Source organism: Lagopus leucura, unplaced genomic scaffold, assembly GCF_019238085.1.
Source record: "Lagopus leucura isolate 7727_CA_CO unplaced genomic scaffold, USGS_WTPT01 Super-Scaffold_100024, whole genome shotgun sequence".
Classification (NCBI taxonomy): domain Eukaryota; kingdom Metazoa; phylum Chordata; class Aves; order Galliformes; family Phasianidae; genus Lagopus; species Lagopus leucura.
The window spans coordinates 3446823-3461580 of record NW_024962276.1 but is presented as its reverse complement, the minus strand read 5'-3'; the positions used below and the strand labels follow the sequence as shown (position 1 = coordinate 3461580).

At 44.4% G+C, this 14758-nt stretch overlaps 1 protein-coding gene across 1 annotated transcript in view; it reads right to left on the bottom strand.

Moving 5' to 3' along the window:
- The window catches only part of COL26A1 (collagen type XXVI alpha 1 chain), a 157070-nt gene that overhangs the window by 140576 nt on the left and 1736 nt on the right, over positions 1-14758 (bottom strand). The window lies entirely within an intron of this gene.

The following is a 14758-nucleotide window of genomic DNA, read 5'->3' as shown; positions in this document are numbered from 1 at the left end:
TCAGGACTCAGCAAGCAGCCTGTTTAATCAAGAGCACGCAACTCGAAAAATCAAAGCAGCTACATTCTTGCCTAATCACTCCTTTCAGGGTGACCACAGTTCAGCTCCACACACAACTGACTTGTCGCCATGCCCGAGTAAGGACAGACCTACAGCATGCAGCACCAACCACACACAAGACTTGGTTTTTCTTTTGGCTGATGCTTTCGCTGGAGTGAAGGACATGGCTGCAGCTTCCAACAGCCATGGCCTTACGGCCAGCACAACACAGCCTACCAGCATGCTATGCTGCACTCTCAGCAACGTTAAGACTGAACAAAGCCATTGGCGCTGCTGTAGAGCTAAGGAAAATGAAGACGTCATGTGCTCTCAATGCTTCTGATGAAAACACACCACAAAAAGCTTAAATCATCAAGCCTTAACTAGCCAAGAAGAAAGCAAAGTATTCCAGAAGGGGAAAAAAGAAGCATAAACAAAGCTTTCTATGCACAACTGCTTCATCAGCACCTGTTCAATGCGACTGGGCACAAACCAACTCTCCCCACTTTCAGTCAATACTGCAGATGTCTCTCAACAAGGCTGGCATTTCTGATGCTTACAATCTGCCCTAAAGCTTTGTGCTGTGTAAACAACTGCATTGAATTATCTTTTTGTTTCCATAAGGATAACACACTGTGTGTTATACTTAGCAGAGATCAACGTTTAGGGCACAGAAAACAGTAGGAGTGTTTTGATAGCTCGACAGATTTCCCCAAGTTTTCTCATAACGTTTTTCACTGGAGCTATCAGTTTCCCTGCAATCACAGAGAGGAATTTCAATAAAATCAGAAGGTCGCTGACTTTTGCTGGGAAAAAGTTGCCAATCCAACTTGATGAAAGCAAACCATGCCCTTTTCTCTCTGTAAATAGTACAGCATCCTCTCACTTTGCCAGAACGGCAATCTACACACGACGTGCTGCAGCCCGCCATTAGCAGGGGTTAGCTATTTCTGTACTCCGTCGAGTCCAAGAGCAGAAGCTGCCCTGTGCATGCCAAGAATGCCGATTCAAGGCCTGCCATGCTCTCCCTGGGCATCTCTTCCTGCTCCATCCACTTCTGCCTCACCACAATGTTCCTCTCTTGTTCACAAATGCACACATCCCTCAAAGTGCTTTGATGGGAACATTGGGATCAAGTTTACCAGCTAGTTTGGTTGCCTGTGCTCAGATTACCCCTTGCTGCTGTGACCTGGCTAAGGAGGAGACACACAGTCTCATCACACACCACTGGAAAGCTCAGATAACAATCAAGCAGAGTTTAAACATCTCCTGTTCTCAGCCATATCCGAGCTCTCCCCACATAGGTAGGTTTGGGGAGCAGAGGCTGTCATTCAGGCTGCCGACCAGAGAAAAGCCAGCTGCAGAATTCAGTGCCGGGCACCAGTCTCCATGAAATGAGGATGTTCAGAGCTGAGGGACTGATTTGGGACTGCAGATCTATGGATCACTGTTCACAATTCACAAAAGACTATCCAGCAGGGGTGGCAGAGGCTGCATGGAAGCATGTGATGGCAAGCTTCATTTCAAAGCAGAGCAGAGCAGCTCTTCCATTACAAAGTTTTAAGGGGTCTGCAATCAGAAGACATGACAAGCCACAGTAATCTTGTTGTCAATACAGATGTTTTACGCATGCCTTACTCCCACTGAGTACTTCAGACATTAATAGAGGTTACTCTGACTCCTGCAAAAAAGGGAGAAAAATCTTTATAACAGTCCATTTGTTTTGGGAAATGAGTAAAACTGGACGATTGCTGGCGTTTCTGAAGCCAGACAGCAGCAGCCATTTGAAGCAGCATAGAGCCAGAGGCACGAACAGGAATAAGACAAGTTCCAGATCCCCCACTCTGCTGCGTCGGACAGACAAAGATTGGAAGGAGCTCCAATCTCTCTGCCCCCAAGTAAGAGTCTGAAAAAGAGGCTAGAAAAATAATTCTTGCTTAGCAAAATCAGACTGGACAATTTATCTGTACCTCCCAATTAGCACAGGCCTTCCCCATGTACCAATGCTATCTGCACTTCAAATACTCAGTTGCCAATAATGGTCTGAAGTTCTCCTACACCAAGGGGCTTGTCAGACTGCTGAAGGGAGATCAGTCCCAGAGAAACCTTTACCTTAGGAGAAAAGCAAAATTCAGCTTGCACAATAGTTTTAATCTTCAGTCAGTCTTACAGCCAACTGCACTGAACTGTGCTTTCCTTGCTTTGTTGCATGCATGGTTGACCTTCCAAACAGCATTACCTCGGGGGCTGAATTCACTTCAGTTCGCAGGAAACAGCTCAAAAAATTTTGCCTTAACATTCTGCAGCCATTGAAGTTACAGGAGTTAAGGGAAAACCTATCCCTAATGGAATTATTAAAAGCCTAGGACGTAAACAGCTAAACAGTACAGAGCTGCAGTGCAACTGTTTTGGTGACAGACCAGGATTCCCACTCCCCCAGGCAGCACTCAGCTTCCTCAGCCGTGAGACCGTCCTCTTCTCTTCCAATCCCCCATCTTATTCACACAGGGCCTTCCAGCCACCACAGGTAACAAAGCAGGGGCTCAGCAGATCGCTCTCCTCTATTACACACACTGGATTCATTGATACAGCAGATGAACCTTCTACATCAGCACCAACACAAACACAGATTATAGCAGATGCAGACGAGGACCTAAGGAAGGTTGAACAGGCAGCATGGGAAATAAAGCCCAGCCTCAAAGACTGATAACATGGTCAGTGCACACAGCTCTGCGCCTACACACCTGTCTATGCATACATAAGGGGTAGAAGGGCTCAAGGAGGATTTCTGCAGCATGGAGTTCCTTTGATTTATATCTACCATCCCTCCATTTAAGCTATTGGCTTTTACAGGCATTCTTTCCGCACTGAACTCCTTCGCTGCTCCCACCCCCAAGCTTATCACAGTCAATGAGAAGACAGTTTCCAACGCTCACCATGGGAGGGAAAAGGAAACGTACAGAAACATCCGTGGAATCTGTCTGTTAAATTAGACTGACTCGATGGAATTTGGCATCTGATATCCACGCAGCGTGGAAATCATGCACAGCTACATCCTAGGATATCATCTTTGCAACATAAAAGCTCTTTGAAACAGAGCCTTTCAAAAGAAGAACTTGAGTGCAAGCATTTTTGCACAGCTGGCTAACAGTTGCAGTCAGATCCCCTGCCTCCAGTACACCCACAGCACTGCTCTGTTTGTTCCTAGAAAGCTTAAACTTTGAGGAAGGAGTTGAAGGAAAAAAAGAATCCATAGGACCTTGATGAAAAGTACAAAGCTGGGATGTGTAACACCAACTATCTCTTGGAAATGCACTTAAGTTTCTAAAGAACACGTCTGCAATTTGACTTTCCACCTGCCTCTGAAAATCCGATCTAGAACCAACAGTGACTCTGATCTTCATTAGATTATAAAGCTGGTTTTTAATCAAAATCACCATCTCCAAATTTGCACCAATATGTTCATTCAGAACTGATCTGACTTTGAAGTAGCAGGAGATTGATGAGATTTACGAGTGGAGAAGCAGGATGTTGACACACACCAGCTTGTTCTCAAGATCTCTTGAGAGAGAAGACTGTTAGGAAAACTAGCGCAGGGAATTGGCAACCCTGTGACGGTGTTTGATACTTCAGGAATGCTCCTGATGTGACCACAGCCTCCTTCAGCATCCATAAAGCCACCACCCAGAGCTGTCAAAGTTCCTTTGCTATATTTGAGAATGACAAAGCAATATGTTGTTCAATTTACATCCACCAAAATGGCCAAACAGTCCCCTGCATTTATGAGCTCATGTAGCTGGTTTTCAGCATCTCTTTCAAACTGGAAACAGCTGTACAGAGCCTGTATCCTGATGCAGGAGGATCGGATACAGGATTGAAAAGGATGTGCTCCCAAGTTTATTTTTCCCACTTATGTAGCTCCATGTAGGCAGCAGCACATCTTTGTCCCTCCAATTCAGCCTTCTGTTGCCAAACTCACAGCACTTACCAGCAGCAATGAAAGCCACATGCATGACAGGAACACAAGGACTCTGCCCAGACGAGGCAGTGTTTTTCATTAACGTTATACTGGCACCAGAACCCACAAATTACAACCCGAACAAAAGGCAGTGTCAAAAGGAGAGCACTGAGTGTATCAAAGGGGAAAACATTAGGGTGGTAAGAACAAATCTTGGCTTTGTATTAATTGCATGATGTTAATCTGTCCATCTAATGTACATGTGCCAGGTTTTTCCCTACTCTGAACAGTGGAGATATGACTTATTACAGGTACACCCTTTTGAGAGCTAAAAGCAAAACACGTATGGAAGGAGACAACTGTGTCAGGTAAACAGATCCCCAAACCTTTCCAACAGCACTTCCTCCACCTGCTATCTCTCCTTTCCTTTTCCTGCTCTGCAGTGCAATCATTTCATTCAATCCAAGTCTTGCATTTGTTCAGCAGTTTGCAGAGCACTTCATGAACATAGAGGGACTATGCAGCTGACCTTCCAAGACGAGCTGCCTATTGCATGATTGCCCATCACTGTGGGGAACTAGATTTAATGAACCACGGGGACCTCTTTCAATTCAGCATTAGGTAAGTGTGCAGGCTTAGCTTTCTTTCCCATCACTTCTGTTTCAAGTGATTGCCATACAAAGAGCTCAAGATCCTCGCTGAAACAGCTAAAGAAACAACACCAGCCACAGCCTTTCATCAAATGCAAGCTACAAGAAAACCCTAAAACTTTCTAATGATCCTAGTACTGGAAAAAGGTGTTAGAAATAAACCAGTCTAAAAAAAAAAATAAATACATCTTATTTATACTGCTTTGAGATCTCCAGCCCTTCTTCCCTTTCTGATTTGCCAACTCAGCCACTGCCGCAAAGCAACTGAAGTTTATGTGCCCATCAGCCAGGATTTGCCTTAGGCCCAACACTGGGCTACTTATGACACTTCAGGAAAGATTCTGGGGGGCACCTGTACCCTAAACCCCACAGACACACCTGTACTCCAAGAACAGCACACATTTCTCCAGTAGCTGCCCTACCGATACAGCAGATTATTCTGAATAGCCAGCTGCAGTGGCAGGGTAACGAAACAAGCCCTATTCCATTTGCCCAGCTCAGGCACCTCCAGGCTGAACCACCTGAGGCCACAACTGCATTGGAGCAAAGCCTTGCAAAACCTCTCTGGTTAAGCATTCAAAGTGTTAATCATTCTGAAAAACAAAACCCAAAGCCTGCATATTAATTTGCTATTTAAATTGAAAAAAACTTTTTTTTCCATGTCTGGCACAAGGCTGTGCTGGGCGTTACTACAATAAAAAATAATTTGGAAAATCATCCTATTGTTCCAGTCACACCCATGGGAGTTTCATGTGTAGGGAAGCAGGAACATCAAAACTGAGATCTGCTGTGCGATCAGAGCTGAGTTTGCCCTTTACATTCCAGTGCGTGCTAGGAGAGAGACCAGAGGCAGTGAGCAAAGCTGGAGAATGCCTCAATGGTTCCCACTTGAAGTTTTCAAGAGTCATCTTTAGCGTGGTAGATCAGCAATACACTTTACAAGCACACACCCACAGGGGTTAGGTGATCCTATCTTTCCCTTTCTTGCTTCCTTCTCAAGCTTTCATTCCCAGTGCCCATCCAAACACAGCAACAAGTTGCCCAACAACACCTCCCAGCCACAAACTCTTCCTCTGTGCAAACTGGAAACCTCACTCCATGCTCCATACAGCAGTGCCGCAGTACAGATGTGGTACTTACAGCTGAATGGCATTGCTGTGCCACAGCAGCAGACAGCTGGTCACCTTTCTCCAACTCCCACTCTTCCACTTGGCCAACCACATTGATCCAATGCCATAAAACATAACTGCATTGCTTTTGCTGTAGGTCAGCTCTTCTGCACACAGTAGTCCCAAACCCCTACTAGCAGGCATTCAGCATTGCCTCATCCCTGTTTAAACTCACTCTTAGCCAGATGGTGTGTGTTTAAATTACAAGGCAGCCCACTGCACTTAAGTGTCTATAGATTGCAAGAAGATACCTAAAGGGCTCTAATAACATATTTTCAATTTAAAAGAACCTTCTACCTTTAACATACCTAAGTCTTCAGCTTTTTTTTTTTTTTTTTTGAAGTCTCCACATCTCATTTCCAGCTATATTGTTTCTTGCAGTACAGTTTGCTCATTAGAAATAAATCTTTAAAAAAAAAAACTTCATCCTCTTGCGAACAGAAACACTAACACCTTTCCTTATTATTAAAAAATTCTTGAGCAATCGAAGAAATCACTTCAGTGCCTCAGCACTTTGGAAGCCTCTATTTGGAAGGGAGATGGTCTCAAGGGAGGAGATCTACATTTCGGTATCCAGGTGGAAAATGGGCTTGATTTGGCCAAGTAATAACAGCCCAAAAAAATCCCATCGCCTGTGCACGCACAGTAGATTCCTTAGGAATGATAACAGCGCCTTTAACATTCCCAAGTGCACACGTGGGAAATGGGACGGGGGGGAAGGAGCACCGAGCCAGAGTGAGGTGACAGCAGGGGGTCTGAAGGAGAGGCACAGAATGCTGTCCAGAAAAAATTCCTGCCCTGTTCTGTGGAGAATTGCAGGAATGGCAAGTTCTGTTAGATGGGGGATTGTAGGATTTGCTGCTGTTGAAGTTTAAAGTTTCCTGCCAACGCAAAAGCGCAGGGCAACGTAGCTGTCTACTCCAAGCAGTCAAAACCTCCAGTGTACTTTCAGGCACAGCTTTGGCAAGGTGTGAACCAAGACAAACAAACAACCAATGCTCCTGAAGCAAAGGCTTCACCAGCATTCACTGCCTTGGGATTGGATGTGCTCGGAGCTATTGGTGGGAAGAGCATTGCTGTATGTGTACTGAGAGGCAGCAACTGACTCTGGATACACCCAACCCATTCTACACTACTTGCCAAAGCTTGGGGCAGACTCCAGACAATGGCATTGAAGACTGTTGACCTTCTCCCTCCCATCCCTTTCTATTCATGCAGATTTCTCCAGAGGTAGACAGTCAGAGGGCGAGGAGCGACGCAAACAAGAGCTTGGAAGCTAGTTCTGCTAAAGCAAAAGTTGTGGCCTAAATTTCACTGATGTGTGAGAGTTATTTCTGTATTGTTGCCTTTTTGTTCATCGCTTCGGAAGAAGAACATTCTGTTGCTTTACTTACTGTAAGCAGAGCAGAAAAATCCTGAAGGACACGAAGCTGCACAGCAGCTGCACAGTCTACAGTTTATTACCATGCTAGAGTTTGCATGCAAGCAGCTCTTGCATATCACAACTAAAGTTTGCTCATGCTTTTTCTCTCTCATATACATACATGATGGTTTTCCTTCACATCTTTCAATGTAGGGGGAAAATATATACATGGCATTTCAGTAGAGGATAACACATTTGTGTCATACACTTCTTATAGCAGGAAGATGAATTTGGACTGAAATGATCCCAACGCATACAATCAGAAGGAATGGAACAGGGAGACACAGTACAGCAGCTATTGAGCCACTTCCTCTTGCAGTCAGTATGTTTATGGAAGAAGCCTCTTGAAATTTTCAACCTGAGCCTCAGATCTTATCAGCTGTGTGCAATTCTGGTCAAATGCCTTTGTTTTGGGGAAGAAAACAAACACCACACGCAAAAACACATCAAAGCTCACAGCAGTGCCCTGCAAAGCAAGCCTTGCCTTCGTAGGCCACAGAGATGCATTAAATACAAGTCCATAACCCACACATAGTTAGTACAAAGCGACTCCAAGAGTCAATTGTGACATAAGGTGGAATGTTTTATACAACCCCCTCCAGTTTTTAAGCTACATTCAGCCAAGTTGCAATAACTCCCATGACATCAGCAGCCCTCCTTCCACTCAGTAAAGACACATACAATTTCATCCTTACCTTCCCAGAAGTCAGGGAGCAACTCCTGCAAAGGGTACCTGGGAGCTGAAAGTTTAATTTCAGCAGAATTCTAGAAGCTGCTTTGGAAATCTTCTAGTTTGGATGCCACGAGCCACTTGGCAGCATCTGACAGACAGAGTTAGAGAACTTGATTGTTTCCAAGGACATTACCCAAGAAAATGAACGTGTTGCTGTAGTCCTTGCAACAAAATTCCAATGGCTTTCATTGCAGAGGTCTCGGAAGAGTTTTAGCAGACTTTTAACTGCACTATCAGGACTCTAGTATTTTTCTGGTGCTTGGCAAAATAGCCTTACTATTTCTGCTCGCAGCATGCACTCAAAGCTTATCCATAGCCCTACAGCCTAATTCCTACAACTTTGCAATCCAAATTTTTTCTATTATTTGTGATATACATTAGTGACTTCCAGTAACAGCAGCCCAAGAGACAGCATTTTACTGTGCGATAGCTCAAACCATTTGGCTCAGCACCATACCCTGAAATACACTGCAGGGAGACGATATATTTTGCTACAGGTTATGCTGATTTTCAGCAGCGCTAAGCCAAGTGCTGTAATATCCTGTAGACCCAATTTGCCTCTTTTGCTCTCGCACATAAGATGCTGCACAGGAACAGAAAGCTTGCAGCATCACTGATCAAAGGCTGGGCCCTGCTAGGTAGCAGCAGAAAGAGTAAGGAAGCAGCACATCCTGTGCCATCAGCCCTGCTCCTACCCTCCCTTCCCAGCCTGCCTGCTGAACCAAACCTTGTCTCCAGGACTCAGGCAAAGACCAACTCCTAAAGGCAAATTTCACTCATGTGGGCTCAGAGAGGTGCATTCAATAAGGAGCACAATGACCTCACAGAATTGTAGTGGTTGGAAGGGACCTCCAGAGGTCATCAAATCCAACCCCCCTGCCAAAGCAGGTTCCCTACAGCAGGTTGCACAGGCAGTCATCCAGGCAGGTCTTGAACATCTCCAGAGAAGGAGACCTCCTTTCTGCAAGAGTGGAAGCTTACAGAAGTGCCAAGTATTATCATTCATAGGTTTTATTATCAACTCCTGCGTATATTTGTATACAACACATTGGGTTTTGCAGCTTTCCATCTAAGATCTAACCACACCCTCACCAAGCACTCCCCAGAGCCTTTCTTTACACAAAGGGAAATAGTAATATTTCCACTTTATTTAGGCGGAAAGAAAAAACTCAGAAAGAAAAAATGTACAAGCCTCAGTTCCCAGACTTTGCTCTGCTATAGAATACACTGAGCATTTAAGGCAATGCTTCTTTTCTTGGGAAACAGGATCGAAAACAAAGCCTTATGAATCAGCCAGCTGATAATTAAAAGCAACTAAATCCAGAACATTTTAAGCTGTACATGAGAATCTGGACTCCTCAGATGCTGAATTCCTCTGCCGACCAGAAAAGCTGGGGTCAGTTGCCCAGCTGGTCACTATTGTTCTGCCCAGTAATGTTCTGGCAGGAATGCATGTTTAACAAAATACAGAGATTAGGCATAGCAAGGAATGCAGCCCCCCTTTACTGTTTAGGTTAGTGAGGTTTGCCCTGTTGAAACATGGAAGCTTATGCATATCAGATTTTCCCTGTCCTGTGCTGCTAGTGCCAACGACAGATACAAGCTGGCAGCTCAGTTCTCAGGACTGCTGCTATTTTAGCTTTAAGTTCATTAAAAGCAGCGTAAGTTTGCCTCAAATCTGCCATGACCATTAATTACATCAATCAGTGCTTTCTCAGGGATGTTAGAGTACTGAGAGCTTTTCTCATTTGGTAACTCCCACAGACATCAATTTAGACCACGCCAGAAACTCAAACAGGACAGATTTTTAGCACTTTGCAGCACAGCATCTCATCTTCAGGTGCCTTCAAATCACCCAGATTTCTTTAGAAGAAGCCAATAAATACAGCATCAGAAAGCTATTCATCTTCCTAGTGTGGCATTGCTCCTGACAGCTCAGAACCAGCACCTTCAGTTCAATCTACAACCAAGCACTCATTAAAAAACTGTCACCAAAACAAGTCATAAAGGTAATCTTAACTGAGATCTTCAGCAATCTCATAGAGTGCAGCTTTTACCAAGTTGGACAGCGTGCAACAGGCCAAGCCAACTTCTCAGCTCAAAGCAAAGCAATAGCACATGGACAAAGGTAGACTCTCAAAGGATTTACTCCATGGAGAACTGTATGCAAGAAGGCTAGAAACAGTCTGGTTACACTCTGAATTAATGGCTTATATGTAGAGATACCAAGGAGTGACAAATGCCCACAGACGGAGCAAATGACATCTTCCACTGCATGAATTGCAACTTACAGAGCCACACAGTACATGTAGAATGGGTCTTGTTGAGATACAGAGCTGCCAACATCAGATTCAGGCTTTTTTTTTTTCCCCCCCTACAAAAGCCCTTTTGGGGGCTTATCTTAGCACAGCGAGAGAAGTCATGTTTTAGCTGGTATCCATTTTGCTGCCACTTGAAGATGTAAGCAACTCAAAGTTTGTGCAGGATAACAGCACTGAGATGAACAGCCAGACAGCCCACACTAAGCAGGCTGGCAAAAAACAGACCAGTACTGAAGTAACAGAGAATCAGGCAAGAAGAGAGCTGGGAAGCCAAGCAACCTGAGGCAAGAGGAAGAAAAGTGGCATAAATTAAAAGGCTTTTTCTATAGAGAAAATGAACCTTCCAACCAAGGGAAATGCTGTTCAATTTATGCCAAACCCCTTTGCACACAGACAGGCACTGAAGAGCTGCTGGTAGAGCTGTCACCCACTGCTGCCTTGAATGGGGATTTTAAAAAGCTCCCTGTGCTCTACTGTGTTTACGGCAATAATGAGAGCCCGGAGGAAGGGGTTAGGAACATCTGAGTTTAATAAGGGCCGAGCAGCACACAGCAAAGAGAAGTGTCTGCCCTTCCGTTCAGGGCTACCACACCCCACCAAGAACTGCAGCACCAGGCCAATGGGAGGCTCAACACAGAGACGTTATGTCATCCCAATAGCCTCAGCAGCCCATCTGCCCCAAGCCTTTTTGTGATGAGAAAAAGCGTTTTGAACCAAGCTGAGAGCTCCCAGCGCCACTCTTTTGAAGGGCTAACTAAGCACAGTCCTGTGGGGGAAGAGCAGATGGAGAACTGACCCCAGGCAGAGACAAGCCAGGAACAAAAGGGAAGTTTTATGTGATGCCATGACTAAACATCTCCTTCTCAAGATCTTCACAACAGGGCAAGAGGGAAATCTAGCTCATTTAGCATCTAGCACCTACACTGCTTCCTTTTCCTAGTGTTAAAGTGCCCTTATACCCAGCACACAGAAGGTCAGGAGCATCCTACTGCAGTTTCTCACCCAGAGCAGACCACCAGTCACTTGCATTCAGGTTCTGCAGTCATACTTGCTGTGCTCCCTTCTCACTTCTGCAAGGTTTGCCTCCAAAACTGTTCTCTTATGGAAGTATTTTTCATTAAAAAATAAAAACCTTTAGTCTACACTCTACAGTGTCTTCACGTGGTATCAGCTTGTTCTTTTTAACCTCTCTTCTTTACCAAGTATTCTATTAAGAAGCAAACAGCAAGAAGCAAGTCTTGTCCAGCTGCAGATTAAGAACAATTCCCAACAAAAGCACACACACATACATGAGAAAACAGACCCTGAAGAAAGAAGGCCTATTCCTAGCTATGCACCCAGCAGAGGTGGCCCAGGAGTGGTCCATAGGACCCAATTAAAAACATACCAGGGTGCATAACCTGACATCAAGATTGAACATGAACAGATGCATTTCTATGCAGCTTTCTATACCTTAAAGCTTTGACAAATGGTTTATTTGCTCAGCACAAAGGGATACAGCTGAATATCAGCCCCAATCACCTCTCATAGGACAGACAGCAGACATGCAGGCAAGAAAAGAGACCTACTAAAAGCAGCTCCCAGATACCTTCTCAGCTTCAAAGAGGTTTCAAAAGTCAACCATTCTAATTTTCAAGATAGATTCTTTTATCCAGATAAGCCACAGATTTCATTCAGAGGAAGCTGACCTGAACATAAAATATTTGGAAGCTGCCTTCAGTTTTCATCTCAATAGCCCCCACACTGTGGGCCTCAGGGAGAAACAGGGCTACTTCTAAACAGATAGGAGAGGTTCCATCTCAGGCAGAGCTATGATTTCCCTGCTCTGGAAACCTAAAAATGAGTCTCAAACCTGAAACAGCCTCCCCTTGTTCTTCAATTATTCAAAATACAGTTCTTTTCAGATAGCCAGGCCTAAAAAACACTTTTATCCATGTACATGCTTTACTTGTTTATCTCTTCCTTTCCAAGATGTGAAAAAGCTAAAGACGTCAAGAAAAGCCAACACATCTCAACCGTGCCGTTCCATGAAATGCATTGCAAGTCAACAAATAATTGTTTCTTCCTAAAAAGGAAATGAGGAACAAAACCAACGAGACCACCACATTTCCCACCCTCATTCCTTTTCGTATTGCTTCTCAACTTCAATTCAGATCAGTGCGCACAAATACACTAAGCAGAAACTGTACCAATCAACTGTATGAGAAGCTGAACATCTGTAAGACAACAACCTGATTAGTAATTTTCTTGTTCACACTTTTTGCAGCTATGACCCTTAACAGAGTCTTTGAGACATCTAAATTGGCACAAGCTAGCTTTAAGCTGAAAGACTCAAAATAAACATTATGCTTCAGTGAAAGTAAACCTAAGCACTGCCTACACCTAATTAGAAGCCAGTTAAGAGCTTGAGCGATGGCAGAAGCCAGGCCCAATGAGTTTTAACATTACAATACAGGAGAGGCAGCCTACACTTGACAAAACAGTTTCCAGACATGCAAGGTCTGAAGCAAGGAAGAGCATGAGTAGCTAACCCATCATTCCAACTCAGACCTAAAGCTCTGATGCTTTCTTCATTTTCCCCCTTTATCGAGGTGCAGCCCAGTGAGATAAAACAGATACGAGCTATGATCCAAGTGTCAAGAACAATTCCCCCTAAGCAAAGCTGTTAAGTTTCTAACCTGACATGTTTCAACTAGGATTTCAGTGCACTAACAAGCTCAGCTTTGAGAAAAAGAACAAATAAGGGTTATTGAAAGAGACACATTTGTTAATTTAACCAAGGGGAGCACAAGTTCACTGCCACCCATTGCTTTGCCTCTCTGCTGACTTTTCCTTCCTAGAACTGGAAAAAGAAGCATAGATGAGAGGAAATGATTCACGTAAGCAGCTGGAAAGGCAAGACAGTAGGAGATTTCCTAAATGAATACAATTTACTGCAGGAACTACAGTCACGTTTGCCATTTCAAAGCTATTCCAGTGTTTCTAGGTCCTTAAATTTCCATTAGGATCACTGCTTTAATTGCATTGCAGAGCTACAGCACGGAACCCCACAAGTCAGATGAAGATCAGACGGCTGCAGAGTCCCACAGACAAACACTGGATAAATACTTCCAGGGTTTGGTGATGAGCTGGAAACCTTCTGACCTCCCAGAGCTCTTCGTCCTTGGTGATCTCAGGAGACCTACAATTAATTAAACAATTAAAACACGAAAGCCTCATCCACAAGTCTACAGTTCATTACACTGTAGCACAGTTGTGAGCACAGTCCTTCAAACAAGCTGGGAGGGTCAACTGCATTCCCAGAAGCATAGTTGTAGGACTATACATAACCAGGCAGTTGCTTAGACTCTAAGCTCACCTAAAAACTGATCCTGAAAGCCAGCCACACAAGTGTGCTGTTAGGAGCCTGCCCAATTTAATGTGCATTTCAAACACTATATCAAGGCTGCTACAATAGGCAAGGCCAATAAGCACTGCTGCATGGATTTCAGACATTATTAGTCATGCATCCCTACAGAACTACACAGCAATTCAAGCATATGCAACGGCAGACTGCAAATGTCTTAACTAATAACCAAGATCTGCCACTAAGCCAACCAGAACCCAGAATGTTCATTTTTAGAAAAGAAGCAAACAAGAAACATTTCGCCATTTCACTTTGAAGGATGTGAATAATGGTTTGTTTCCTCCTCCAGATTTCACACACGTGCCCCAAATGCTCTTCACACTGCCCAAGGCCTCACTTTTCCAGCAAAAACAAACAAACAAACAAACCATCACCACCCTTTGGCAGCCCATCACCAAGACAGCCTGCAACCTGGATAATAGGGATTAAGGCAGCTATCAAGCTTGGGGTGGTTTTCCTCATCAACGAGGGAGGATTCCAGCACCATTTGGGTGGGTTGTTTTTTTTTTCCTACTTGAAGAAATACAGTTTTTTCACAATTGAAATATGTATATATAGCAGATACCCAGACAGCTCAACCATGTCTTCCCTTACTGATCAAGGGCTGAAAAAGACAACTGCAGGAACAGGATGTCTCGTATCAAGAGACGTCAGCTGCAGAGCATCACATCAGCGTGTGCTGCAACAGAGCAAAACTCAGAGCTGCAGCAGTGATTTTCAAAGCTCCAGTCTGTTTATCCTTGGCTGATGGCATCCAGAAGAGACAGCAGAAGCCATCACACAAAGCATTCAGTGGGAAATTTATGGAAAGGAAGCAAGAATGGCCACAGTGCCATTGCTGGTGGTCACCCAGATCAACATGAGATTTCAGAGCAGGAAGCCTCATCTTTCATCCAGCACCTCATGAAACCCAGAAAAGCTCAGCTACTCCCAGGTGAAGCTGCACCCCACAGGAGCTGCCCCCAAAGGTCCAGCTGTCTGTTGGGGTCAATGTTTCCCACCCAGATTTTCCCAGCAGAAAAGGAAGCTCTTTGACATTTGCCAACAACAGAACTCCAC